The sequence below is a fragment of the Struthio camelus genome, chromosome Z (assembly GCF_040807025.1).
Source record: "Struthio camelus isolate bStrCam1 chromosome Z, bStrCam1.hap1, whole genome shotgun sequence".
Lineage (NCBI taxonomy): Eukaryota > Metazoa > Chordata > Aves > Struthioniformes > Struthionidae > Struthio > Struthio camelus.
Window position 1 is genome coordinate 87,851,458 of NC_090982.1, and position 27,487 is coordinate 87,878,944.

The window sequence follows — 27,487 nt, forward strand, 5'->3', positions numbered from 1 at the left end:
TCCTCGTAATTCTGCAGGTAAGGGGGAAATAATTATGCTCCTTTGATGTCTTGCATTGAAAAGAGGGGGAGGAAATTGGAGAGGAAAGCCAAAAGTCCATGAGAGAGAGAGAAGTGGCTGTGAAAGCAGGATTTAACAAGTTCTTCCAGTTAGATATGCCTCACTACTTCGCCATATCCCGTGCTCCCTCAAACGCATTTCAACACAAAAAATCTCCTCCCTCGCTACATGACCCTCTCATCTAATACAAGCGGCAATTACAACCTGCAGAGCCGTCAGGGAGCCTCATCCTACGGCATCATCTTTCAGCTGAAGGAATCATGCTCTTGGACAAATTCCTGCATGTAGTTATTTAATGAACTTTTATAGGCCAGACCTGCCCTTGAAAGCAGCCAAGAAGTCTCTCTGCCACTTGTTCCAACTTGTCAGCCCCCAAAAAAGTCACACAACAAGTATTCCTATGGGATAACAAGAGTTGTCACATCATTCATATATTTTATTTTTATCTGGAATTGCATTTGCTGTGCTGAGTCTCCTCATGCAAAAGTCAGGCCCTGTGATCTTAAAATGTTCTTCAGCTCTTTCAAAAGTGCTCAAGAGGTTTAGAGCAGATTTGAGCTCTAAAGAAATAATAGTAGACCTAAAAAGGAAAGCCTAGAAGTGCCAGTAGCTACAAAAGTATTTGTTGCTTCTTCTATTGCTGGTTTTGTCACGGGTGTGTTGATAGGCAATAACCTTTTCCAATTTGTGACATTGCATCACAGAAGGGTTGAGGTTGGCAGGGACCTCTGGAGATCATCTAGTCCAACCCCCCTGCTCCAGCAGGGTCACCTAGAACACGTTACCCAGGATCGTGTCCAGATGGCTTTTGAATTTCTCCAGAGAAGGAGACTCCACAACCTCTCTGGGCAACCTGTTCCAGTGCTCTGTCACCCTCACAGTGAGGGTGACTTCATGTGCTCTTTTATTTAGGACCTACAGCTTCAAGGTTTTGGGCTATATGGTTTGAGACCTGCCAGTAGGAATCTGCTTCTCTTAAGAACAGCCGATTCTGAGACCAGCAAACCCAAAAAGTGCCCTGGTGAGAGGTGTTTTTTGTGCAACGTCCTAGGCAACAAAAAAGGACAAATCAGTCATTTCCGGATGTTTTTTATTCTTTCTCTTCTGCCCCTTCCAGTCATCTCCTTATTGTGTTGCTGCTCATGAAACGTTTTTTCTGTATGCCCTTTCTCTTCTCTGCTGCCTGATGCGGTCTAGCGCCATTATCTTTTGGCATCTGCTTGCCCATTACAACCTCGCCATCATGCTTGGTTCTCCTCCTAATCTCGACTTTTCCTTCTCTGACCTCAAGGATGTTGATTCCCTCTTTCCACGCCATCATCTCTCCCTACCTCCACCAATGTCTAATTTTTTTTTAAGGTGAACAAAAGGCACAAAAACATTATGATGCAGCTCTTCCTATGCGACTCCCGCTACGCTCCCTGAGGTCCTCAGCCCAGTGCAAGTGGCACGATGATGTGAGGGTAGCAGTTGTCTGTATTTTCTCACTTTCTGCCGAGGATGAAAAATGCCTTGTTATCCAGGCTGAAAACTCCAAAGGACGGAGGAAGCAGCTGGGAACCCAACACAGAATAGGGGCATAGAGGTGGGCTCCTGCATGGCTTTCCTTGAGCACCTTGGAGCCCGGCCAAGGAAGCAGAACCAGCCCTGGAGGGATGGCAGCAGCGCTCCTCCCTGCCCGAGGTCTGGAGAAAAGGTTTGGAGTGGGGAGATAAGAGGCAGTTTGGGGGTAATAGAGGCATAATAAGCGCAATAAAAATCCCAGACAGATGTGATTAGCTGGTTATTCTCGATCCTGGCCCACGGGCTGGAGCACAAGAAATCAATAAGAGGCGGCTGCAACCGCAGCGCAGGTGGTGTCGAGAGGAAGGCATGCGAGCACACAGGGGAAAAATGGGAGAGGAGAAAAATGCGGATCGATATTAAAATGAAGGCTAAACAGACTGTGAAGGAAGACAAAATCAATTATTCATTTATATTTGAAGAGAAGGTTAAATGAGACCATGAGAGCTCTTAGCCCGCAAAGTGCATTTTGCACTGTTCAATGAAACTTTTCATCAGAATTTACAAGCGAGATCAAGCCAAGTGGTGATGGAAACAGAAATAAGTTTTCAGGAGTCAGAACAAAAGGAAAATGACCTAAAATGACTCCCGGCTCTGGGAGCGGGAGGGGCGGCCGGCAGTGCAGTGACGTCCCCAGTCCCTAGCCAGGGGACGTGGCTGCAGCTCACTCTCATGACGTACGTATCCCTCTCGAGCAGCGATGAGCTCGTGGCATCCCCCAAATACCCAGTTGTTTATTCTCTGTTCGTCAGGAGGGTCTGAATCAGCTCATATACCCGTCGCATCCTCTCCTCCCTTTCCTTACTGAAGTTCACCATGTGATAGGACATGGTGTGCATAACCTCCTGATGTTTTCAATTTTCTGATTGCGTTTCCCTGCCGCCACCACCATGCTGGTAATTAAATGGTCACGCTTAAACATCACTGACAAATTTTTAAGTGATCAGATTTTTTCTGTCCTAACTCCTTGTGTGAATCTGAATATCGAGGTGGAGAGATGAAAAATGCCTGCCGTGCCCGATCATCTACCTCATTCCTCCGGCGGTGTGGGTTCATTCGCTACTACTGTATGTCTTGCTAACACATTAACTAATCTAATTTTATATGTTTCTTGCTTCTGTAGCAGCTAAAAAGTATAAGTCCTGAGTAAATCTTCTCTATACAATAGCTCTGCACAAGCTGTAGACCATATTTGCAGTGATAGGAAGCAAAATAAGGATTCTCCAGGGAAATAATGTCTTTATGGCTGTTTTCAAAGAACCACAAGGTACTTCTGAAAATACGCGCTGCGCAGTGGGGTAGAATAGCTCAGCTAGCGTTAAATGAGCAAGAGCAGGTGTCAAGGGCCTGGTCAGTGCCAGGGCCGAGCTCCGGCCGTGCCCATACTGGGGGCTGTTCAGGTGCCTTTGCACTGCGACGCAGCATGGTCGGGCCAGGCAGAGGGGTGCTGGAGAGGATTTTGAGAGCCCCCTGAGCCCATCACCAGGCACGGGGGAGGGACCTTGGACCACTGCACCACCCAAGCTCTTCTCAGAAACTTCCAAGGTGCCCAAGCCTGTCTAGGTATCCTGTCCCAGTGCTTCCCGACATGGAAGCTATTTCCCCCTCCAAAACCCCCCAAATCTGCACTTCTCCTATCCTTAGATGAAGCTAACTTGTTACCTATATGCTACCCGCTGCTATGCACCGGCATGGTCCTGGCTTAGGTCGATAGCCAGACGTGCTCGTTCGATGCTCCTCTTGCATTCGAGAGTTGAGACTATGCGAGTATTTACAGTTTCCCCAGATCTTTCCGTTCTCCTACGTAAAATAAAATTAGTTAAAACAATGGCAAATTCCTGAATGCATTTCTTATTCAAAACACTTTGGTGAGTCATATCTGCACACCCCCTCGGGCAGGTTATGCTTTACTCATAAAAAGCTTTTGAAGTTTGTTGATATTTTAAATACAAACCAAACAAGCAGTGACAAGCTGCTGCTCTGCTAAAATCAGTTCATTTGGGAATTTGATCCCCTGCTCTTCCGTTCCAGTTGCCTGACTGGGCCCAGAGAAGACCATCTGTGGTTTCTAGCTAGGACAGGGTTGTAATACAACAATAAATACTGAAGCCCAGAGCGCATGGACTCCTTTTCCTCCCTGGTATATAGGAGTAACTCTTACATTCAGGTTTCTGCATGTGCCAGCTAGTTGCTCGTTCTCCGGAGCCGTGCTGGACCTGGGTTTGGAGCCGGGGTTCAGGCCGGCTTCCTGCCCGCTCTCTCCTGTAGCGTGGCGTCTCCATATACGCTTTAGTTTGACTTTCTGTGATAATCTTTGGCGACGTGATGTGCAGTAGCAGTTTTAAATGCCCTTGTCAACGTTTCTGTGTGTTTTAATTGACTCAGGAGATGTAGGACATAGAATAAATGGCAGGTTTTAAATAATTAAGGTGCTGCTAATCCTCAAGAAATGTCAGAAAGTCCCTAAGAGATACCGCATGAGAGCCTCTTTCTTGTGAATCGGCTAATTAAAGAGCTCCTTTTCACTGAAAATAAATAACCGTATGAGGCTGTCATCTACAGCACGCTTAGCCTGAGGAAGGAATGGCTGCTTAGGAGATTAACAATGTAGTATTTTGGTTTTAGAGGTAGAGGTGTTTAGACATAAATCATAAGACTATTTTTCAGTAGTGTAAATAATTAGCAGTAGAGCCAGTAATCGGAAGAGCAGCGTGTTGGACTCGAGATGGCAGCGAGAAGGTCTCGGAAGCTCCTGGCAGGCGGCAGGTGAGTGGCAGACCGAGAAAGAGGGCTTGCGGCTGCCTCTTCGGGCCGTGGCCGAGGAGCCGTGGAGCCAGCGCTCGCCCCTCTGCTTGGGCCTAGGCGAGCCGTGCCTCTGCGTCCCCCCGACCTCGCCGCGGGTCTTCACCCCCAGCGCAGGGACGGGCTGTGAGAGACGTCCGCTCGTACGAGCGAGAGGCTCGCCAGATCTCGCGGGGGAGCCCAGCCAGGTCTGGGCTGCGTTGCGGGACTCGGTGGGGATGTCCAGGAGGCGCACAGAGCTCGCTGCAAGCAGGTCTCACATACCCGTGTCTTACCCGTCACCGTGCCTGCTCCTTTGCGCGTTTTTCAGAAGCTGCCTGCGTTCATTGATAATGCCAGGAAAACCTTGCTGGGTTTTGAATGTTAGTTTCTGACAGTCATGACTATAAACATGAGCTGAAAAATGGGGGGTGAGGGGATAGGAGCTAACAAATGGATAATTTTAGAGACTGCAGAATTTGGGCTTTAAGGTATTTCGCTAGATAAAAAGTGAGGGGTTGAGGAAAAACAGATTCCCTTTGAGATTAGCGCTTTTCATCGAGAGAAGCAACAGACATTGCGGACAACGATCCAACGGCTTTGCAGTCTTGGAGCCTGCGGAAGAGGAGAGAGGCCAAGAAGCAGCGGGTTGCGTCTTTCCCTGAAGGTATCTTGGGGGAACCTCGACGGCGCCAGCTGAGCTGACCAGGAACGCAGGGCCAGAAGAGCCAGCGCGGGTCCAAAGGCGGAGCGATGCCCTGCCGATACTCCTGCGGCAGGAAGCGGCATCTCCAGAAGCAGGGCTGAACGAAAGCCAAACTCTTCCGCCTAAGCCTTTTGCTGAGGAAAATCCCCCAAATCGTGCTTGCCTGGAAGCTGCACTACAGCAAAGTGGAAAGCACTGGAAGAAAACACAGCAGCAGAGACATCCCAAGGCGAAAGGCTGGCAAAGCTGGGTACGGGGAGAGCGCTGAGAGCGATGCCGAGGGCAAAGAGAGCCAAAAGTGGCCCAAAGCCAGCGAAAGCGGCACTTGATTGCGGTGAATCCACCCAGCCGGTGAAAAACACCCAAAGGGCCCTACAACCCTATGGAGGGCACAGGGAGCCGGTGAAAACTAGGCAAAATCAGAAGAGAAATGGGAAGGTGTTTTCCGAGGCCGAGCCTCGCGCCCGGGGCCGCGGACGAGGAAGCTGCTCTCCGGCTCCATCCGTTCAGCTCCCTCACGAAACCGTTCCCGGGGATATTTTTGAATGCTTTCATCTGACAAGCACATGGTTATTTTAGGGTGCGCTTACGTCAGCGACGTCCCTTTTCTATAAAGAAAAGAGTGCAAATGCTGTTTTTGTGTCAGTTCCCACTGTCTAAGCGCAAGTGGCGGCATCGTAACCGGAATCCAGCTGCTCCATCCCTTGACGTTTTGCTTGCGCTTAAAATTATCTTTGAAGTCTTCCCCTCACCCCGCACGCGTGTGCTTTTAGGGGAAGAAATATACAGTGCAGGAGGGTGGGCCCGGTCTAGCGGATCCTGGGGGCAATTCATCCGGAAAGCGAGAGCCAAGCAGGCCAGTTCCTTGGCCATAGACAGGGAGCAAGAGCAAGCGCAGTTCCTGGTCCCGGTGGGAAGGAAACTTTGCTCAGTCTCTGAGCCAAAGTCTGATTTATTGCATTTATTCAGCAGTGTTCAACGCAAGACACAGGAACAGGCTCGGGGGAAGGCTGGTGCCCAGCCCTGGGAACGGCTGCAGCGGGTCCCTCGTGCTTTTTATCCCTCCTGCTGCCCGATGCATCCTGGAGCAGATGTGCAAAGCAGCAAATGCGTGAACCTGGAGCAGAAGCGAGATTTTTTTTTTTTTCCCTCCTGCTCCTCTCATGCAGTGTTTAAAATCCTTCCAGCAGCCATGCGCAGCGGCGTCCGGCACGTCTTCACAATGGAAGGAAGTACACGGGGCTAGAGAGGAGGGTGCTTCACTCCTCTCTCGCCTCTGCAAAACACGTATCACTGAGCCGCGGGGAACAAGAAATCAGCAGAGACGCTTGCTGTACCGACGCGGTAGTGAAACGGGTCCCTTGAGACACCTCCGAAAACCGTATTTCTTTGGGAGTGAGGGGAATAGGAGGCAGGAGCTGCTGAGCTGCTGGTACCTGGCTGTTGGCAGGCTGACCTGGAGCGATCCCAAACCGGAGTGGTCCCAAACCGGAGTGGTCCCAACCTGGGGCAATCCTGACCGGGAGTGATCCCAAACCAGAGTGGTCCCAACCTGGGGCAATCCTGACCGGGAGTGATCCCAGCCTGGAGCAATACTGACCCAGAGCGATCCCAACCCAGAATGATCCCAAACCAGAGTGGTCCAAACCAGGAGCAATCCCGATCCAGAGTGGTCCCCACCTGGAGCGATCCCGATCCAGAGTGATCCCAAACCGGAGTGGTCCTGATCCAGAGTGATCCCCACCTGGAGCGATCTCGACCCGGAGCGATCCCGACTCAAAGCCTCCCCGCTGCCGAAATCGGATCCGTCGTGCCGTGGTGGTAGACGACGGCACATAAAAGCCGGCAGAGACGGAGCAGAAGTCGCAGAGCGAGAAGCGAGCGGGTGCAGAAATCCCCTGGCAGCCGCCGGGCCCGGCGCGCGAACGCGCTGCCAAAAGCTAAAGCATACCTAAGGCTGGCGGGAGGCACGTCCTGCTCCTCCCGGCTCCGTTTTATAAGCCCGGCCACCATCAGCTGTGCGCTTCTGCCCTTCAGCGTGCCGAGGGCGAGCAGGACGCCGGGAACGACCGTCTGGAGACGTCAGTAACCGTGCAGGAATTAGGAAATGGTAGGCTCAAGACCTTAGAAAACAGGGCAATGCTGCATGCACTGGCTTTAATATTTTATACAGTAAGAATAAATTATTGCTTAGAAGTTGGAAAACGGCACAAGGCTGAAGGAGAATTAAACTTGAGTTACATCTCTGGTAAGTGGATTTATTTTGCTTCATAGCATTATGTTTGGATGTTATTTGGTTTATTAATTTGGATTCATATGAAGTGTCTTATCTGAGAAAGATAAGCAGGGAAACGTTATATTAAAATTGATTCAGTGATTTATGATGTTCAACCTTTGCTTCCGTTGTGCCGTATAGGAAGTGGCTTTAAATGCATCTCTCTCCTGTTAAAAATGTTCTGTTTTCATGAAATACGGCGGAGTGAGTGTTTACTTAAACAAGATGCGGAGGGGTTATAGATATCACAGGTAGGCTGTGAGTGAGAACGTTTATTGGCCTTCAGGAGCTATGGTGTCTCTGTGCTGATTTTGTGCGTCTCCCAGGGTGACATATCCCAGCACCCAGCTACAATCCCACAGCTGTTTCCGAAAAGTCTGTGTTAAGAGACGCGAACTGCTTTATATGCAGACGCGTTTCCCGTTCGAGCCCGCGGAGGCAGTGGGAAGCCTTTCGGGGGGAGGCGCAGAAACGCCGCTTCATTGACTAAAGCGTGACTTGCCTGAAATCTGCGTGTCTAAGCACGAAGAAAACCCTCGTGCTGCTCCTGCTCATCCTCAGCGTTCATCCAGGCGTCCTAAACGTGCAAAACTAGCCCGTTTCTTCGTGGTCCAGCAGCGCAAGGACGGGATGGGACGGGACGGGATGGGGGGCTCTCCTTGCAACGCCGTGTGATGGTTTATGTGCAGGCATTTTAATTGCTTATCTCAAAGCAAAATTTGTCCTGGATTAGTACTGAAACAGTCAGTGAAGGGAGCAGGCGAATAAGCGCAGCGGCAGCCCGTGCGGCAGGTGCCCGCCGGGAGCAGCGGTCAGTATTGGGCTGAGACCGGGCGTTTAGATGGGCAGAGGTGCAGGAGGCACCGAGATGGGCTAGGCTGCACCCAACGGCCGTCACTGCCCTGCGAAGCAGGCTTGATGCTCCGATGAGGGGCACCTGCTGCTGCAGCTGTTGCCAGCAGCCAGGCGGGGGGGAAATAGCATAGCCGAAAAGGTCCAGGCTCCTTCCTTGGGCTGGTGTGCCCGAGGGAGGCTTTCCTCCCCGTCCCCGCTTTCCTCCTCCTCTTTCCTTTCCTCCCGCTGCCTCTCCACCCAGCAGAACTAGTTTTTCAGGTTAAAGCCGGCAGAGTTGGTGCTGACAAGCAAATAGGACAAACCCGCAGGATTGCTGAGTAACTGCATTAACCTTTTCTTTTAATTTCAGGTCTTTGAGCAGGGGCTGCCGCCGCATGCGACAGCCAGCGCTCGGGAGGTTTGATAGGGAAATAGGTGCCGAAACACGAAGGAGGAGCGGTAGGGAGCCCGTGCCGGGCTCTGCCTGCCCTCGCCGTGGGTGCACGCGCCGTTGGCCCGCTGGGGTCTGTGTCTGCTGCCTGCAGCTGGGCGTTTTGTGCGTGTTTGCTGGCAACCAGCGCTAGCCAGGCTGGAGCTCTTGATGCCGAACGGCTCTTGCAGCTCGTGATTTGCAGCCCGGAGGTCCCGTCTCCCAAGAAGCGTCGCTCCACCAAGGCGCAACATTTTTTTAGGAGGCGTCTTCCCTAGTGTCAGGATGGGCCGTTGCCATCGCTTTAGCAGTCTTGCAGTATCTGCGGAGGGGTTCCTCGGGGTCTCCCTCACCGTCGCGCTTTTCCGCCCCTGCACACGCGCGTCGGCCGCGATGCTCGGGCAGGAGGCAGGAAGCAGCACGAGCTATCGGGACACGTGGTGGCGTTTCCGGATGTGAGGCTTGCGAGGAGGTCCGTATTTCAGCACAGATTGGGGTTGTCGTGGCATTTCAGCCAGCGTGATGGGGTTGGGACGGCGTCTGGACCATGGTTTTTGTGAGATGGCCCTGGGGTAACAGTACCATGTGCCCTTGGGAGCCCGACGCGGCAGCAGACCTGACGCGGACATCAGTGCCTTTTCACAGGTCTCCATCCCCGGGCTCCCTCAGAGCTTCAACTCACTGGTGTAACTGGGAAGACTCTTATTAAACCAATAGGAGTGCAAATTATTTACAAACCTGTCATTTTCTGCCAGATTTGATTGAAACTGGAAGGGAATTGGGGAACCAGGGTCATTTTTTTCATCTGCTCCTAAAACAAAAACATACCAATAGGGCCACGATTGCTATTTCCAGGGGATATGCTCGAGGATGTCGGACGTTTAACACTGATACTTCGAAATATAAAGGCAATGGATTGCTACAGCGTGAAAATGTTGAATTTTGTCTCGCCAAAGGGAGAGAGTTGAGCCCGGGGCTGGGAGGCAGGGGCTGGGTGGCTGCCGGCTCCCGAGGTTTCCACCCTGTTTGCTGTTTGGATTAAGCACGTCCTGTTCAGGCTCGTTTTTCCAGCTGGTCAGTCAATATTGCAGGAAAGTAATGCATAAACCTAGAGTCCTTTCTTAAACTTTTAACCTGAGCCTGGAACTTTCCTTCTTAAAAAGAACTAAGTTTTCTTTGAATAACTAAAAAACAAACCTCAGCTTTGTATTTTCAGGTAGCTCCTCTGCTGTAGCTATGATGGCCAGTCAGTGTCATAAAATTATGCTTAAAACCTCACTTGCAAACCAAGGGGAACCTAGTTTCGAGTGCAAAAATGTATGTGCAGTTGCTGCTGTCAGTGTGAATATAGTGGGTTTTAAAATCCGTGCCGAAATACTGAAATCTGATTTTGTGATCAGAAATCACCAAAAGGCCATCAGTCATTTTTATCGTATTTATGCATTCAATTTAACGGCCATATATGAGTTATTTTCAGGAATGTAAGTGCTACTTAGGAAGCCAGTTCTTTTAGGGGCAAAACTCCTCTATTTGTGACAAAAGACGGGTAGGACTCATTACTTTGGAGGAATTGAAGTTGTTTGAGGAGCATGGCTTTGTTTAGTTGGAATTCAAGCCAGCAAATTCTGTGTAAATGTATTAGCTGACTGCAAAAACGTCAGCAAATTTTACATCACAGATACTGTTTATCCAGTATGTATGGTTTCTAGCATGCCCCGATTAATGCATTGCTCTGCATGTCAGTGTATCTGCTCGTCAGTGGTTGATGTCGTGCGAGTGGAGTTAATGATGTAATTTAACACATGCAGCCCAAGAAATAGTTAGTTACACAAATATGTGCACTCTCTTTACATATATTTAACTACAAAACACTGTTGTGGAGACATTGCTTGGCCAATACTGTCATTTCCGTAACGCTAGACGGGCACAGATGTTCCCGTATGTTCCCGTGAGATCACGTTGCCACTGAGATGCGCTGGTCCTGGCTGCAGGGGCAATTCTGGTGACAGATGCTGGTTTTGTCCCCACATCTGGCACCCCTGGGTTGAGCGCTGTTGTCCCCTCTCCACCACCGCAGTTGGCCGGCAGCAGCCAGCGCTGCGGGAGAATCACAGAATGACCAGGGTTGGAAGGGACCTCTGGACGTCATCCAGTCTAACCCCCCTGCTCAAGCAGGGTCATCAGCAGGGAGCACGTTGCCCAGGATCACGTCCAGGTGGGTTTTGAATATCTCCAGGGAATTAGACTCCACAACCTCTCTGGGCAACCACTTCCAGTGCTCAGTCACCCAGGAGGCTCAGAAGGTGGCTGTAGAGCGCCTGGTGTGATGGGATGCCAAGCCAGAAGAGGCCTCCATGGCCCTAAAGTTAAACCTGATTTTTTGCCACACGTTGAGGAATAGTAGGCCATGTTCTCAGCTGGAAAAGGTATTATGGAAAGCCATCCCTGTGCCTGGCTGCTGAGGAGTGCTGGGCGCAGCTGGGCCCAGCTGTGGGGTCCCCCTTCAACATGGGGAAATGTCTGTCTTCCTGGGCACTTAAAACAAGAAACCTAGCCCCCTCGGTACATCAAATGAGAAAGCCTGCTATGGGCAGAAACCGGGAGTGTCATTGGTGCTTGGGAAAAGGAAGGACAGAATAAGCTAAAAATCTCAGCGTGTTCCCTGATGGCATTTTCTGGGGATACATCTGGAGGACATATATCCTGGGCGCCATCCGCTGCGGACTGCGAAAAGAGCATGGAAAATGTTCTCCTTCGTCCACAAACCCTCTGCAACGTGCTGTTTGCTTGCTCTGCAGTTCTGCTTGGTGAGCAAAACTGGGCGACGGTGGAAGAATCGGAGCTGCAATCGCAGGATGGGCTCCGCTTTGCAAAGAGCACCAGGAAGCTACCTGCGGAGCTAAAGCCGAGCTGGAATAATTTATACTGCTTCATTCCCTTTCTTCTTTCTCCCTCAGGTGCTGCCACCCTAAGCGAACCTGGCTTTAGCTGGGGGAGCTTTCAAGGCACTTAGCAGCTTTCCGGGAGCCTCATTAATATTTTGCAGCTGAGCACCGTGCTCCTGAGCTGTTTGAGGTGCCCACATCTTTCACGGGGGGTGGTAGGGGACAACTTGCTCTCTCTGAAGAGGAGCCCTCCCACTCAAGCAGCCAGGGCGTTAAAGCCGCGCAGTGGGATGACAGTATCCCCTGACGTTCAGGATAAAATTTGTGTATGTCGTTGTACCGTGGGAGTTTCTCATTAACCGGGGAGTAGAAGGTCAGCTTCAGCGGTGTCCAGCTCTGCAGCTGTTCGTCCACCCCACGCTCCCAGGGGACAACGGTTGCTGATGTCCCAAGTAGGCTTCAGTTTCTGCCGGGTTTGCTCGTTGTTTTACGGAGCCGCACGTGCATAACCATGAGCAAGGGCTCAGTGTGCTCCAGCTCACTCGGGCTTGCGAGGAAGGGGGCAACTGGGTCTTGTAGCCTCATCGCCCCCGGAAGCCACCAGTGCAGGATGAGGGATACGGAGGAGTTGCGGAGGGAGGCAAACAGCAGGGAAAAGGAGCAGAAGGAGGGGTTGTGACAAGGCTGGCTTGCCCTTACCTACCTGCTCTGCTGCTTCGATTAGCTGTACAGTTGTGCTGTTCTTGCAACAGTTTGTGTGCTGGTTTGAAGAAGCCCCTCCACCTTGGGTAGAAACAGCCACTTTCAGCTTCTGGGTTTTGTAATCTCAATGGAAAGAAGCAGAGAGCAGTGCGGGAATTAATTTTGTGAACTAGTACACTTTTTTAATGAATAGAGTGTAATGGGGCCAGCCACTCTGCTTTTTTTCCCCCCTCAGGGGTATCTTTACTAAATGTACTGTTACAGCACCTTTCACCCTGTCACCTAACTGCCGAGTTTCATCATTTTTGATGAGACCAATTTACTACCATAAGAGGGAAATGTGCTAGTGTGATCACGAGGGCAGCTGCCGCTCATGAGCCATTCCCAGTCGACTCCACTTTTTGTCCGTCTCTCAACGCTGCCTCGTCTTGGAGCAGCTCTGATCCCTCTACTGGCTTAATCTCTCTCTCATTTTTTTTTTTTGGTACAAAATACTTGAGCATGGCGTAGTGGCTCACCTAAATGCGTATTGCTCAAAATGCCACAATTGCAATACAGAAGCTGCAATACCTAAGTCGTAACACGGCGTGTTTGCACTGCTTCTCCTGCGGACACAAACCAAAGCAATCGCTGCTGATGGATAGAAGTCAGAGCCCAAGGCTAGGAGTTACCAGTTATTTTTACAATATCATCCCCAATAAAATGCAAAACTAGTCTGTGAGCATCAGGTAGTCTTGCTTTCCAAATTTGCAAAGACCCTAAATCAAACAGTAAATGTATAAATGCAGGAGGAGAAAGAGTGGTTTGATTTTTTTTCGGAGAATTTGGACATATGGAAGTCAGTCTTCAGTGAAATTCTAACGCTTTTATCAACAATTTATAAACAGGGTTTTTAAGAGCCTGCTTGAAAGTATTGGCAAGTCCTTTCACCACCAAATTTCAAGTCTTGTAGAAACACATCCATCTGCAGTTGGGGTTTTTGATTTTTTAAAAATACGTCTTCCTTTCAGGTAGACACACATTTCATAAAATAATTGGGCATGAATTTTACTCATTTGTGTGCTGTCAGGTATAATTGTCTCTGCAAAACGCTCTGACGATACAAATTGCCTGCATGCTCAGTTGTGCTGGTTATCATTGCTCTTTCTGAGTTCATCCTCCACGGCTCGGGAGAGCCCTCGACGCGTCGCCCTCGACAGTGTCCCTCGTGCACAGCGGGAGTTTTTTGGAAATGGCTTTGGGGTCATTTAGCACTTCAAGGCGTGAAGTGTTTCAAGGACTTTGCCAATCATGCATCAAAACAACGTGACCATATTTTATAGCGCGGAGTAAATCCTTGCAATGGATAACGTTAAATGAACACGGCGAGGCAGCGCGTCCCCAGGACTTACCCACCTCCAAGAGGCAGAAGAATTAGGATGACAAAGCCCAGCGAGGCCTGCCGGACCGTCCCCCTCGCGCCAGGCTGCCTCCCGACGCCCAGCCATCGCGCCCGTTATTTTACAACTCTGGCTTGGCCAGCGAGCGGCCGACTGGTGAGGAACCTGTTGGCGCTGGAGGCAACGCGCAGTTGGGAGCGCTCAGCTGGGACGGCAGTGCTCGTGGGCGATGCGTTTTTGCGCAGAGACCTGGTGCGACGTCTCGCTCCGCGGAGCGAGGGCGCGTTTCGCCGGCGCCCGCGTCTCCCGTACGCCTGCCCGCCCTTCTTTGAGGAGATGTCCTCCCCCTTGGGGACCTGCTGCAAGGGCTCTTGGTCTTGTGTCCATCCTTCATCCACAGCTGGGAGGGAGCCCCTGAGCAGGAGGGTGTCTTTGCCCCTCCTGGGCTGCCCCGTTCACCGGCGCCTGCCGGGACCGCAAGAGCCGCCCACGAGCCCGTGGGCAACGGCTGCCAAAATATGACTCACGAAATGAGGTTTTCCCATCTGGGTGAATCCATGGGTAACGGTCAGACCTCTAGAAGTACTGTCTGAAACACCACAGACAGAGGCATATGCGGTGCCAGGATGTCATTAACTAAATGGTAGCTAAATGCTCGTTTGTCTTGTGTGATTGATTGATTGCTCCCGTTGGGTTTTCTTCCCAAATGTTCTCTGTTTAATAACTTCCTCCCCAGCACCTTCCCCACCAAAACTCAGGGAAAGTAATAAAGCGGTACGTTTGCGGCCATTTATCCTGCTCTGAAGGCACCGAATTCTCACTCGAGTAGAAGGAAGAAACTACTTACACTGTAAACAGATATTTATCATTTGGATAACGAATGTTCATTTAGTTTGTATTTGCGGATAAACCCCAAAGTTTGCTGTTTCTCAGACTGTTGCAGAAGGCTTTTCATTTGCTAATGAAAGTTTTCATGACTAACAGCACTTCATTCTCTGCTTGCCAGTAAGATGCTCTTCCACTTACGGTTGAACTGCAACTCCATGATCTCTAGTTTCTAACTACCTTGTAACGGTCAGGCTCTTGCTGGATACCTCCATAGCCAGCAAAGACAGACAGGTACCTCCAGAGAGTGATTTATCCTGGACCAGCAGGCGTAGCACACGCGGTCACTTTGCATGGGACCGACCGACCAAATCGTCACAGTTATCTCACCCTGCACTGTGCAACGAGCCACTTTTCCTGCTCGCACACGAATGCTCTTTGCGTACGGGCAGATAAACGGCAGGCAGGCATGAACCTCTGTGATGAGCACCACCTCTGTAGACGTCCTGCATCCTGCTATGCAGGCAATGCAAAATTATAGCTATTATACTATAAAATTATTATAATCCAACACTGATGCATCCCTGTTACCGCATCCATGTAGCGTCAGGGACACATATCGGAAGGACAGGCTTCGTTGCATAAACGGATTTCAGAAATGTCGTTGATTGGGGTGCCTGGTGTGAGCAGAAAGAAGCAGAGGCTCCGGCTCAGCAGCCAGCCTGGTTCCCCGCGGCAGGTTTTGGGAGCCCACGATCACCTTCGCCGCCCTTCGCCACTGCTGCCCACGGTGTCCAGCAAAGGCGGCAGGATTTGAGATGCTGCCAGGTACGTGGAACAGCTCCCAGTCAAACCATTGCTTGAAGAAACGCTGGATTTGCAGGCACGTTCTCAGTAATTCAATAAATGTGACCTGCGATGCAAGGGCTGGTGCAAAGCCCGTGGCGTTCCCGTGGCCCGGCTGGGCGTGGAGGCACTTGGGCCCTGCACCAAGGCTTAACTGGGCCTTGGTTAAGGCTTGGGCCTTAACTGTAATGACAGGTGAAAAAGAAATCGTGCGAGCAAAGATAGCAACAGCCACAGTAGTGTCCTCAGACCACAAGGAAGTGAAGTTGGTTGAAAAAATGCAAGTTATTTCCAAGGCAGAAAGTGGCAAATCCATACGGTCCTGGTGGCACGATTCAGAGTGGTTAAAGGCAGAATCAGCTGAATCTAGCTAATCTCCAGCTTTGTCGTGGCCGTCCTTCGCCGGTTGCTGGAACCAACCGCTGCCTCACGTAACCTGAAAGCGTGCTGCAAAGCAGCAGACAGGGAAGGTCCGTCCAAGCCTGTCCTGGTCCGGTGAAAGGCAAGTGTCAGGGCAGAAGACTTGTATTAATACCACCTGGCTTGCACTGTGCACCTTTCTTTTTCCTTATGAAAACTCGGTTTCTAGCATTCTCTAGTGACTAGTGTAGAAAAGGCTCCAGCAGTTCCAACCTACCTGCTAATTTATTGCCAGATTGAAAAATAGCTGCAGAATCTCTAAGTGAGCCTTCCAGGTCCTTGGAGATGGCCAGGCTGTTGTATTCAATTTCTTCTTCTCTGTGACTCGATATCTAATATTTTAATACATAATCTCATTCAAGACGACTTCTTCCCTTGGAAAGAGCAATCCTAAGTTTGCCAGACTTGCTGTCTGGGAAACATTAGAGGCTAATTTGTCATATTCACAGATTGTGAACTGATTTAAACAAAGCTAACCACCCCCTGGCACGCGACTTGTGCACCCTCTGAATCTTGCCAAGCGCATTGCCTGCAAAAGCGCTGTTTATTTTAAATGCTTACAATAATTGTATTAATTTTTTTAAAGGGGCCGCTAGTTTCCATGACCTTTGCATTTTGCACCGTGAATCTTGGTCAAGCTGGAAATGGGCACTGCCTGTTTCCAAATGTGTTTATTGTCTTAATACAGCAAAGTATGCACCAACAGCAGCCTGTTACTGAAGAAAATGACTTCTCTGCTCGTCAGCAGCTTATATCCAAAAACATGAGGGTGACACTTTTGAAAAGCGAGAACAAGTATTCCAGGAAAAATGCCCATGCAGCCCTTGTGTCTGTGACTTTGGTGGGTGCAAAATGAGGATTTGTATTTAGATGCGGATCCACTTTGTGCAAACGGCTAATGTGCGCGTGCGGCTGCGCCACTGCGCCATGAGCTCTTTGTTGGGGCAAGAAACGCAACTCGAGGGCGCTCCCCGTCCCCCTGTGCCCGGCCCCTGCTCCCCGGGAAATGCATGTTCCCAGGTGAGCGCTGCGGGCTAGGGCACAGCCTCGCCTGAAACCTGCCGCAGGCTTCGTTAAAACTGTCAGGGCTGGATGGTTTTTCTGTCGTTCTGCAAAATGAGGGAGCAGGAACCTGCATCGGGGCCATAAGGCTGACTCGGAGCATGCAAATCGCTTGCCAGCTCCTAGATGCTAAAATGATCAATGCTTCCACAAAAGATGCTCACCTCTTCTCTGTAGCAACGGCCTCAAGAGAGGCAGGTGGTATATAAGGAAAAAGGAAAGGGTTGCGGTTTATATTTGACATTGCTACGGAAATAACGAGCACAGCTCACTTTTCCTCCCAAACCTGCCTTTCTTAACATCACCTTTGCAGGTGGTTTCCCAAGCGTGCCAGTCACGTTGGACTCGTCCCTGCTCCAGCGCTGGAGCCACCGCGGCTCCCGGCGCTGGCTCTCCCCGGCTTCCCGCGCGGGCGACGCGCCTTGAGGCGTTTTATTTTACGACCCAGCCGGCTGCTGGGTGGCCAAGCGACGCTCTTCCCTCCAGCGTGCTCAACGCCTGGAGTCCAGGCGCCTCGTTTTGCTGCCTTAAGGTTAAAAAAAACCACGTTCGAGCTGCAAAGAAAGAGCCGAAGCACGATTTGGGTCCTGTGTTATACATCTTTGATTACACAAATGGCTTCTAGCTTAGAGGGGTTGTTTTTTTTTTTTTTTTTCTGGTGTGAATTTCCAGAATCGTCACCAGATCGGCAACAGCAGTTTGCAATTTCCCTAGGTAGGTTAAGGTTAAAGGGGGCTCCGGATGCCGGCAGGCGCCGGATGCCGAGCATCCCTCGGGTGCAGCAAACCCTCGGGCCGGCCGGAGGAGAGAAGAGGGCGCCGGGAGGGCTCCCCCCGGCTCAAGCGAGGCCGAAGGCACCGAGCACACGCGTCCCCGCTCGCTCCGGTGCGAGCTCCTGCGTTTGCAAGCCTTCCGTGGGCTGCGTGCTCGAACCGGCGAGGGCAGCCGGTGCCCCCCACCCCCTCGAGACGCCCTGCGTTTTCGAGGCGGCCTCGTCGGCACGGCACCCTCCCGCAAAGACGAGCGGGCAGGAGGAGGGCGCGCGGGAGCCGAGAGCTCCCCGACCGTTTAGCGCAGAAAGGCGGCCGAGCGGCAGCCAGCGCAGCTGCGGAGCTGCTCTCGGTCACCCAGGGCTTCGCAGCCTCCCTGCGTCGCCCCGGCCGCTGCCCCCACGCATTCGCCGAAGGCGTTAAGCGTAGTTCAGGGAATTGCTATTTCTTGCCCAATATTCCCGCCACCCCCCTCCCCGCCGTTATTTCGTCTCCACCAGCCGCCGGGGGTTTCGGTTACTTACCGCCTAGTTTGCCCTGTAGCTGTACTGGCATTTCTGCAGATATATTTTGAATCGAGTAACTATTTTATAGGCTACAGCCTACAGTGAAGATTGACTTTTGGAGAGCTTTGGACGCTCCTGCTAACTTCCGGAGCAACGCGGCTTCCTCTAGGGGCACGATATGTCTCGCCGTTACGCAGGGCTGCATTTGCAACCGCCCCGTCCTTGCCCCGCAGCGGAGAATACGTCCGTGCGCTGGGACGGCCCTGCTTTGGGGAAGGCGGGACGCTCGGCAAGCGTCCTCGCGCAGCCGGCACGCCAACCCCTCGGCGCCGGCGAGCTCCGCGCGGGCTTCCAGCCTGCCCACCGCGACGGAGAGCTGCCGGCGCGGCGCCGGGGCTGTCCGTGCGTCCGCGGGCCGGTCGGCGGGACCGCCGTTGCGGCCGGCACCAGCAAAGCCAGAGCAGTAACAATTTCTTTCTGCAAAGTTTTGGCTTTACGCTTCATGTATATGATTTTCTGAGCGCTGCGTAATAAGGAAAAAAATGCCGATAACTTAGAGCTACTTGAGACAAAGCAATGAAATAGTCAGCTAGATGAGCACACAATCTTAAGAGGAAAGGTTTGGCATTAAATATGCATGGGCTGGTTTAGCAATTACCACAGGGCAAACGAGTATCTAGAGATGGATGAAGTTTGCGGGCACCAAGGATGCAGAAGAATTATTTAGTGTGGGAAGGAGCGTGGGGATGTACTGTGAAGTAATAGGATGAAATGAGGCAGCAGAAAGAGATCAGCTGAACATCAAGAAAGTCTTCAGAGTATTGACAAAAGTAATTACTGGGCAAGTTGTTCAAAACTCATTACCTGAGACGCGCAGCGGGGCTGGGAGGATGCTGGGAAACCCCCGCGGCTGCGCTCCCCGGAGAGGGAGCACGTGCCCTGCCGGAGCCTCCGCCTTCCCCGCGGGCACCGGCGATCCGAGAGGAGCCCCGAGGTCAGGTCAGAGCCTAGGGGCGCGTGCGCGGCCCAGAGGCGTGAGCTTCGACAAACTGCGGGGACCACGTCTCTGCTGCAAGGACGGCATCCCAAAGCCTGCCGGGCCTGCTTGGCCGCGCAGGGCTTGCTGCAGCCTCGCCTCTGCAAGACTGCCAAGCGCTCCTCCTCTGCAGCGCTTCATTGCTTCTTTAACAGGTCTGAAATGAATAGCCTGCGCTGAAAATGCCCAGTAAGTCTACAGAGACGGCAAAGCGAAGGTTAAAAGGCTCCACCGCTAATCCAATACCTGAAACGTGTATCTGGATTTTCGGGGGAACGAGGAGCGGCAGACGGGAAAAAGTCTGCAAGACAGAAATAGCATGAAACCCGTTCTGTTTCACTATAGTTAACTTAGAGTTAAAAAGTTGCAGTTAAAAATAACCTGGACAGTTCCTCCCAGGGTGCTGGCTGTGCTGTCTGCTTAACGCTGGAGCGAGCACAACCTCCACCTTCGCCTGGGTGAGCAGACGGGTGACAGCGGTATAGCTGCTGGGGCTGGGAAACCGTGCTTCAAGCAATCACGTTTCTTCTTCTTGTAGACAACACCATTACGCATCTTGCTGTTATACAGCCTTACTTTAATTAGCTTCCGTATTTTTTTAGATACAAATGCTAATCCGTTTGCATCCTCAATCCATTCTTTCCAGTGTATTCCAGATAACATTTCACAATGCAGTTAAAATAACTTGATGTTATTAATTAATTCACTACCTGCCCTAAAAATTTATAAAAGATGATGGCAATCCTTGCTTTACACAATGAATTTTCGATACTAATAATGTATTGGGTTTGATTATCGCACGTTGGTTATCATTTAGACCACTTGGTGGTTAAGAAACCCAAGTCACATTCCAGCATCGCACAGTGCTAGGAGCTATGCAGCGGTGGAAAAGCTCCCTAAGACAGTCATTGTATCTGCAAAACTATCCTCTCTCCAAAAGCTGTGTCTTGTCTTCATGTTATCACTGAAGCACTTTTCTCTTTTCAATTACGAATTCATAATCTTTCCCACTTCAATACATTTACTAAAATAATTGCATTATAAAACAAGGTAATACTGTACAACTGTGTATTCAATGAGTAATTCTGAATAATAATTGGGCAGTTTGTAATGTACCTTTTTTTTAGCTTGCTAAAGGACCTGCACGGAGCGGTTTGGTTTTGGCCTGATTGGAGGCTCAGGTGACAAAGACAGGATGAGATATAGGGTTCCCTTGATGGGCTGAGTCCAGTCTGTTGGATCTAAGCTCTCCTTCGGGGAACAGATTGTTTCATTACTTTCTGCTTCCTCCACTGGACTGGTTTTTCTTCGTGGTACGTTAGAGAGAGTCCATGGACTCCCAAGAGGTCAGCAAGAAAGAAAGATACAGATAGAAAACCAGTGTTTTGTTGTATCGGAGATGTAGGCGCACAGACACCTGATCACGTGGAGGTTTGGGTTTTGCAGCAGTTCCCAAGTCATGGAAAGACGGTCTTCGGTGAGGATGCAAAGATCTCACAGCCTGTGGCACGGCTTCTCAGCCAGACATCGAGCTGGTGTTGCCCGATTTATCTGTCCATCGTTCATGCCTCCGTCCCTGTCTGACGTGAGTCTGTAAGCAGAACGTGGTCCAATATACTCCAAGTCAGGTATTGTGGCTACAGCTATTCAGCCCCAGCCTACAAAGCTGCTTGTATTTTTCATCTTGATGTAGACAACCATAGCAACCGGCCATGTATGTGAAAATGTAGGTCTATTTTCTAGGGAATGTTCCCACTGCAGTTATTCTGATCTCATGACAGTGTTCTCACTCTGTTATGAAACCAGCTAGTGGTCACGGGGAGGGATCGCAACACGCGCTCCTGTCCCCACGCTCCCCTTCTCAATGGCTTCGTGTAATGTACTGGTTTTTCACAGGGTCCCGTTCTGAGGTCGCTGACCTCTTCCTACGTATTACCTTACTGCAGTTCTGGATTTCGCTCAGTGCTGTGGCACTCAACTCTCTTTTTGGATCGAGCTCATCCTTGTAATGAGGCAGAAAGCCTCCTTAGTGCAGAAGGAGACTGAAATGATAACTACTAAGCGTATCTGCTGTTTGTGTTATACTGATCTGTGCTGGAATAACATCGTACTCACGTCCCCAGGAACTTTTTGGGAGCAAAACATGAACCTCTGAGGCTATCTCAGGAAGCCTCTTTAAAGTAAATATGGTGCATACCAAAAAGACCAAAGAGAACAAGGAAGCTAGGATTCAAAATACACAGTGCACCTTAATATGCAGCTCATGAGCTCCTGACTTCGGTGCTCTGTTGTTCACGGCAAAAATGTGGACAAAGAATATACATATGAACAGTGATTCGTGCATTAACTTTGTGTACAGCTGAGGTCCTCCCACATGCACTGAGGTGGTGAGCAGACCATACTTACTTAAGGATGTCCTTGAGCTCAGACATTTGGAGCATTGTCATGTAGGTGCTTGCAAGACGTTAAAGGATGGGCTTGAATCCCAGACTAGGGGTGTAAGTACGTTGCACTTCTCTCATTAAGAGCATCCACATGCTCTGGAATGAAAAACGCCTGGCAGGTTTCCTCCTGGCAGAAGTATGACGCAGGTCAGAGAGCATGCAAACTCCTTCAGCAGAGAATAATACATTTTCTGCATAGATTAGCACAGGCTGGTATCCAAGTCTGAAAGAAACATTCAGGGAAAGCAGGAAGGGACCAAGTGGTAACATGCCAGGAAGTAAAATGAGATTAGCTGCTGGGTAGGTCTGGGTGCAGCATGGGAGCTGGACTAAATCTCCGTCAAAAATATTACTCACTGGCTGCCTACAGTATCCGCCAGGGTGAGGCTGAGAGGAGAAAAGGAAAAAAGGGTATGACTCACCCTATTGTATCGCATGTAGCCCCACTTCTAGCAAAGGCCAGGGTGCAGGAGAACGCTGTTTGAAGTTCTTGCCTCACCCACTAAAACACACTAGGTAGCCCCACACATTGTGGTATTTCGCCCCACTGGGGCTAGTTAGGAAGGAAGAAGAAACGGCAGTACGCACACCACAATTCAGTCTATCACATATGCATGCTTAATAATGAAGATGACTCCATTTTGTCATTAGAGTTATTTTTCTAATGTCAGGCGTGTGCATGGAGAAGGGTTTGACCCAGCCCCTAAAAGCAGCCTGGGACATAACGGGGCCGGATGAAGCTCCACGGACCTCGGCGCTGGCATCTCCTGCCATGCTGTTGCTCTCCCCAGTACCCACCTAAGGCACAGGGTGCAACTGCAGTGAGTGGCTGTAACGGCGCAGTGGCTCTGCTGCTCTGCCAATTTTAGCATGCAAATCACTACCCTACTTACTACAATGGGAAGCTAATGAGGACCATACACGATCACACAGCAAATGAGTTTCAGTCCACTATTTCATAACCGCATGCCACAGTAGGCATCTTTTGGCTCTTAATGCAGTCTCCTCCTGGCACTTACACATCCAAATAATCCCAAAGGCAAGTCAAGGAGGACATTTAGGAAGAAGAGCGGTGCCCATCCGACTGGGATGAAAATGTCTCAGTCAGACTAAGGAAGATATATCCCTCTTTCATTTATAAGCTAAAAGGGGCTTTAAAAATCTTCCCAGCCCGTACGTGGAGTCAGTAGCTGCTAATGGACAACTGGGAGCACGGGACGTGACGGGACCTCCGGGGCGATCAGCTCCCTGCTCGGCTGCTGCAGGGCTGCTGCTTTGCCTAACCCCAGCGGTGCCCAGCTCCCATGGCCGTTCCTGCCCGCCCGGCAGCCACGGTTCACTGCTGCGCAGGATGAGCTCGGCCAGTTGCAACGAGCACCAGGCTTGCAATGAGCACCAGCTTTGCCATTGATTTCAGTTGAGATAGGAAAGCATAACAGATGAATGTCATTCTGTCTGTGACTATATATCTAAAATTAGAACTGAGTTAAATAACGTTTCGGTTACAATTTGGATGTATCTGATGCTGAGCAAGGCAACTAGACAGAGCAACGCCGAGGCTCGCTGAGTCCCGCTGAATGCAAAGGCGAAGCTCCCAGATTCAGCATGGCCACAGTTTCGACCAGTCCTTTCTTCCGTGCGTGAATTGGACAGGAAAAGATTATTTTAAGTGGATATTCTCTATTCAATGTGTTCTCCAATTTGCTTGATCAGTTATTTATGCAGTGAAGTGTGCTTTGTTCTATGTTTTCGCTGTGGCCTGCCAATTACAAATACTGCTGTGAGTATTCAGCATCTCAAATTCAATAATTAAGCCTAGATCACATGATACAGCCTCTGTTCCTCGAAATCAGTTGTCTTTGGGTAAGTTAAATGAAGTCATGTACGTACGCTTACCCAAAGACAATTAATTTTGTGTCGCAACGTGTCATAATTCAACGTACAACTCAAAAGTCACAAGTAGTGAGTATTTTGAGCGTTGAGCTTTGAAGTCCTTTTCCATGAACATGTGTGGCTCCTTAATGACTGCAAATAGCAAAATAAAAGACAAAAAGAGGAGAGAATTGAAAGTCACTTTTAAAATGAATATGAAAGCGTATTCTCCTATTCATAGGAGGATACTGAATAACTTTTCTCGGTGCTAATTTTTATTTTAAGAAAAGCTATCTGCCTGCCAAATAAAGCATAATTCATTTGTATTATCTTCTCATAAGGCACAACACTGAGAAATAGATCATCTGAGCAAAAGAGGAACAAAAAGAAACTTTTCCTGGCAAAAAATTGGGTTTGCAAAATTGTGAAGACATCACAGAGACAAAAAGAAAACCGTGGATATACAGTTTAACGAGTTCTTAAGCAAAGTGGGCTTAGGCTGTACCATGAGCTGGGCTCTTATTTTGAGGAGAAAATTTGCATCCAGAGTTTGGTATAGTAGTTTGAGGCCAGACATCGATACGCCCACTCTTTCCCTGTTAGTCTTCCATCCAGCTCCTGATGGTTAGGCACAAGGCGGAGGACGTTTAACTACTACTTGCACCCACAGTTCAAGACATAAACAATTTGGGCATGATTTTTTTTTTCAGGTTTCATTATCGCACCTGAAGAAATGTGCTCTTACCACTGCATTGAAGCCTATGTAATTAGTAGAAAGTATAGAAAGGTATTATTTCTCACTTGTCAAATTAGAATTGAAGTTTCTCTGGAGGATATACTTGATCATTGGCCACTGTGTTTTATTCCCAATGCATATGTCATAGGCCTTGGACATTTTAGCTGCTGGGGTCGTTACAATAGAGATCTTTCAGAGCCAACAGTTAAGGGTCTGTTTCTTAATTTAGATGAAACATGGGACCGCTCCTGTCAGGGAGGACTCTGTGTATGACAAATGGGTCGCAGGAGCAAGCCTTTCACTATTCATTGAGATTATAAAGACTCTAAGGAGTGTTTCCATGGTAAAATAAAATATATTAGCTTTCCAAAGAGGACAGGACCACTCTGGGTAAAGCCTTGGATATTGTTTGTGCTGCAGGCACTGGTAGTGAAAAAGCTGAAACATGAAACCTGCGGATGAAAAACAAAGAAGAAAAGAGAGAGGAAAGAACTAATAAAAGGTTTGGAAGGGTTTTAAAATATTTTAAAATAGATTTCAATAGCACTGAAAATAGATTCACAATAGCAGAGTAATTTAAAATTATATTTACCTTAAAGCTCTCAGCATTGGTTTTCAAGGATTTTCTAGAGGAAAGATAAATGTCTCATATAGCTGACAAGAGTGGAGGTATTGAAATGACTTCCGTAGGGAGGCAGGAAAAAAGCCCACCACAGCCTGGAAACATGTCTCTGAAAGTTAGCTAATATTTAGATTGGTCTAAGAGCAGAAATATTGCATTCAAATGTTACAGAAAGTTGGTATCCAAGTAAATTATTTTTTCAGGAAAGCTGTCCATATGCCAGTGTCACTGATGCTAAAAGGAATTGGTTGAGCACTTTGGTTAACATTTTTATATAAGGGTCTGAATTTCTGGCAAAATGGTAGGGGGGGAAAGGCCGGGGGGTGACCCGGTTGTCATTCAAGGAGCAGTCTCAGTGCTCCCTTTGGCTCGCGCTGCTCTGTTGACCGAGACGTGACCCTCAGTACCAGCTCCCGATGTAACATCATAGCGGGGAGAAACCAGCAATATCTTCTGATGGCCGTACAAAATCAAGGCCAACTTGTTTCTGCTGTGCTCTTGGTTTGACCAAACCATTCCAGCTGCAATGGAGGAAACTAGAATAGCTAGAATGGGAAAAAAAGCAGAAACAGAACTGCTGCAGAGCCTGAGAATGACGTGAAAAAGCCTGATTTCCTCTCATTAATACCCTTTCCATAACAATGCATATGGTTAGAGGGGAATAAACTTGCAGAGAAAACTGAGCAAGCCAAGGTTATTGTATCTACAGCACCATCAGGGTAATGAGGAACAGCACAGATGGCCAAGCGGCAGCCCCAGCCCTGAATGCAAGGCACATTTCTCGCTCTCGAGAGCACTGGACAGCTATTCAAGCTTGTTTTAATGTCCAGGCTGAGAAGGCCTCCTGGATTGCAGTATAACCACCTGCAAGCGGCTCTGCAGAAGCCACCTGGGATCCAGCCGGGTCAGTGCTGAGCAGGAGCTAACAAGGCTTGATGAATCTGATTTGAATTTGTGCCGTTGATTGCCTCCACGCGGCATCTTTATTTCATATAATATGCTTCCATTTAAATATGAAGAGCTACTTCTTGTCAAAGCTTTGAAGCACTTAGGCCACATTTATTCTTTCTGGGCCAAATCACCTGTTCTTTCACCAAAGTAGGTATCACCTACTAACTCTCCAGGTCCGTGTTTCCCAGCTAGGCCCACTGCTGTATCTACCAGCCCCAAGCGCGTCTCAGATACCCTAGGTGATCTCAAAGGGCACCACCTCCAGCTAAAGGCTGGAGACTTTAGCCCCAGCTTCCTGCTTGGCTCATACTTTGCTTTTATTTTTCCCTTCATCAGCGCTCTCCTGCCTGAGCGGCTGCTTTTACCGCATTTGTGCCGCGTGTGGACCAGCGTTCAGTCTGAGCACCGATCGCTAGCTTTTTGGTGAGAAACAATGTTTTTTCCCCAGGCAGAATTTCTAACGGAAGGGCGCAGCGTCGAGAGCGAGGTCACCTGCGAGGACCGATGCCACCAAGGCCAGCGCTGGCTGCGCAGCCTCTTTAACCACACGCTTTCTTTCCAGGGCCTAATTAGCCAGAAGACATCTAGAAGCTTTTTCCAGTGGCTCATGATTTTATGGAAATCTTGTTAGAGAGATTAATTTTTATCATGGATAAAGCTCTCCTCTTTCTCAGAACTCCCCATTATTTTCCAGCCACCGACAGATCAGATTCACTCAGCACGTCAAAAAGCACTCTGTTTCCAGGTTTTACAGATTAATTTCATTTCAGGGCTTTTTAGCCCTCTCTATACTGCATGTAATAGGAAAAAAGCATTTGCTGCAAGGAATTTTTTCTATGTGACTCCTAGCTAAAATGTCTTCCATTTGATATTCTGGATGGGAGTATATATGAGTATATATAAGTAGTTTCAAGTAGCGAATGCCTTATACAAAGCTATGTTGATGATTTTTTAAGTGATTACAGGTGGATTACATAGCTTCTGCAGGGATGTGGTAATGCACCTCTAAATTATCCTTGTCCTTTTCCTCTGCGACTAACTCACAGACACCCTGGTGAGATGACTCCTGGGGACATTCGAGATGGTCAGAGATCTTCATACTCCCTTCATCTGAAACTCGGCATAGTTCAGGGCAGAGACTGCCAGATCAGTACCTCTTCATCCACACAAATAATTTTTGTTCAAACCAAAGGAAATAATTTTGAGCTATTAGTCCAGAGAACAGTGGCTTTCTCCTACATTTCTGCCGCTCCATTAGCTGACTTTCCAACAGAATTATTTCATTTTTTTAATGATGTTTTCAGTGCATATCTTTGCATATGATCACTAGATACTTCTTTTTCTCTTATTCTAGCAGAGATTTTGGCCGTGATACTTGGGCTGCTTCACTCTGCTGTAGAAAGTGCCCGGCAGCATCAAAAAGTTTTGAGGCTGAATCCCGGTCTGTGCTCTTGTCTTCCCCACAGCCATCCCGGTTTTGATCTCTACCTCCGCTGACCTGTATGTCCTCGGTACCGCGCTGCGTACAATACTCTCCTACCTATAATACTTTACAAAGCAGCAGGGAACTGAGCCCTGTGCAGGCACAGCGAGGCTATGCCTTTCCAGCCATCCCAGAAAACCCACTCTGCATCGGAGCAGCTTCTTTTCCTACGTTTGTAATTCACTCGGTGGATGAATCAGTAGAAAATCCTGCAATGATGGCATTGCCTGATGCCTCAGGAGACCATAACTAACGCTGTGGGAAAAGCGGGGAACTGTGAGCGCGGCTTCAGCCTATAC

General features: G+C 49.4%; 1 protein-coding gene across 1 annotated transcript in view; it reads left to right on the plus strand.

Annotated features, from left to right (window-relative positions):
* The first annotated feature begins 6,435 nt into the window (after positions 1-6,435).
* LOC138064691 (ras-related protein Rab-27B) overlaps positions 6,436-27,487 on the plus strand; it is a 57,641-nt gene continuing 36,589 nt past the window's right edge. The window contains exon 1 of the mRNA XM_068928442.1: positions 6,436-7,358. The gene's annotated coding sequence lies outside the window, so the exon portion shown is untranslated. The remainder of the gene's footprint in view (positions 7,359-27,487) is intronic.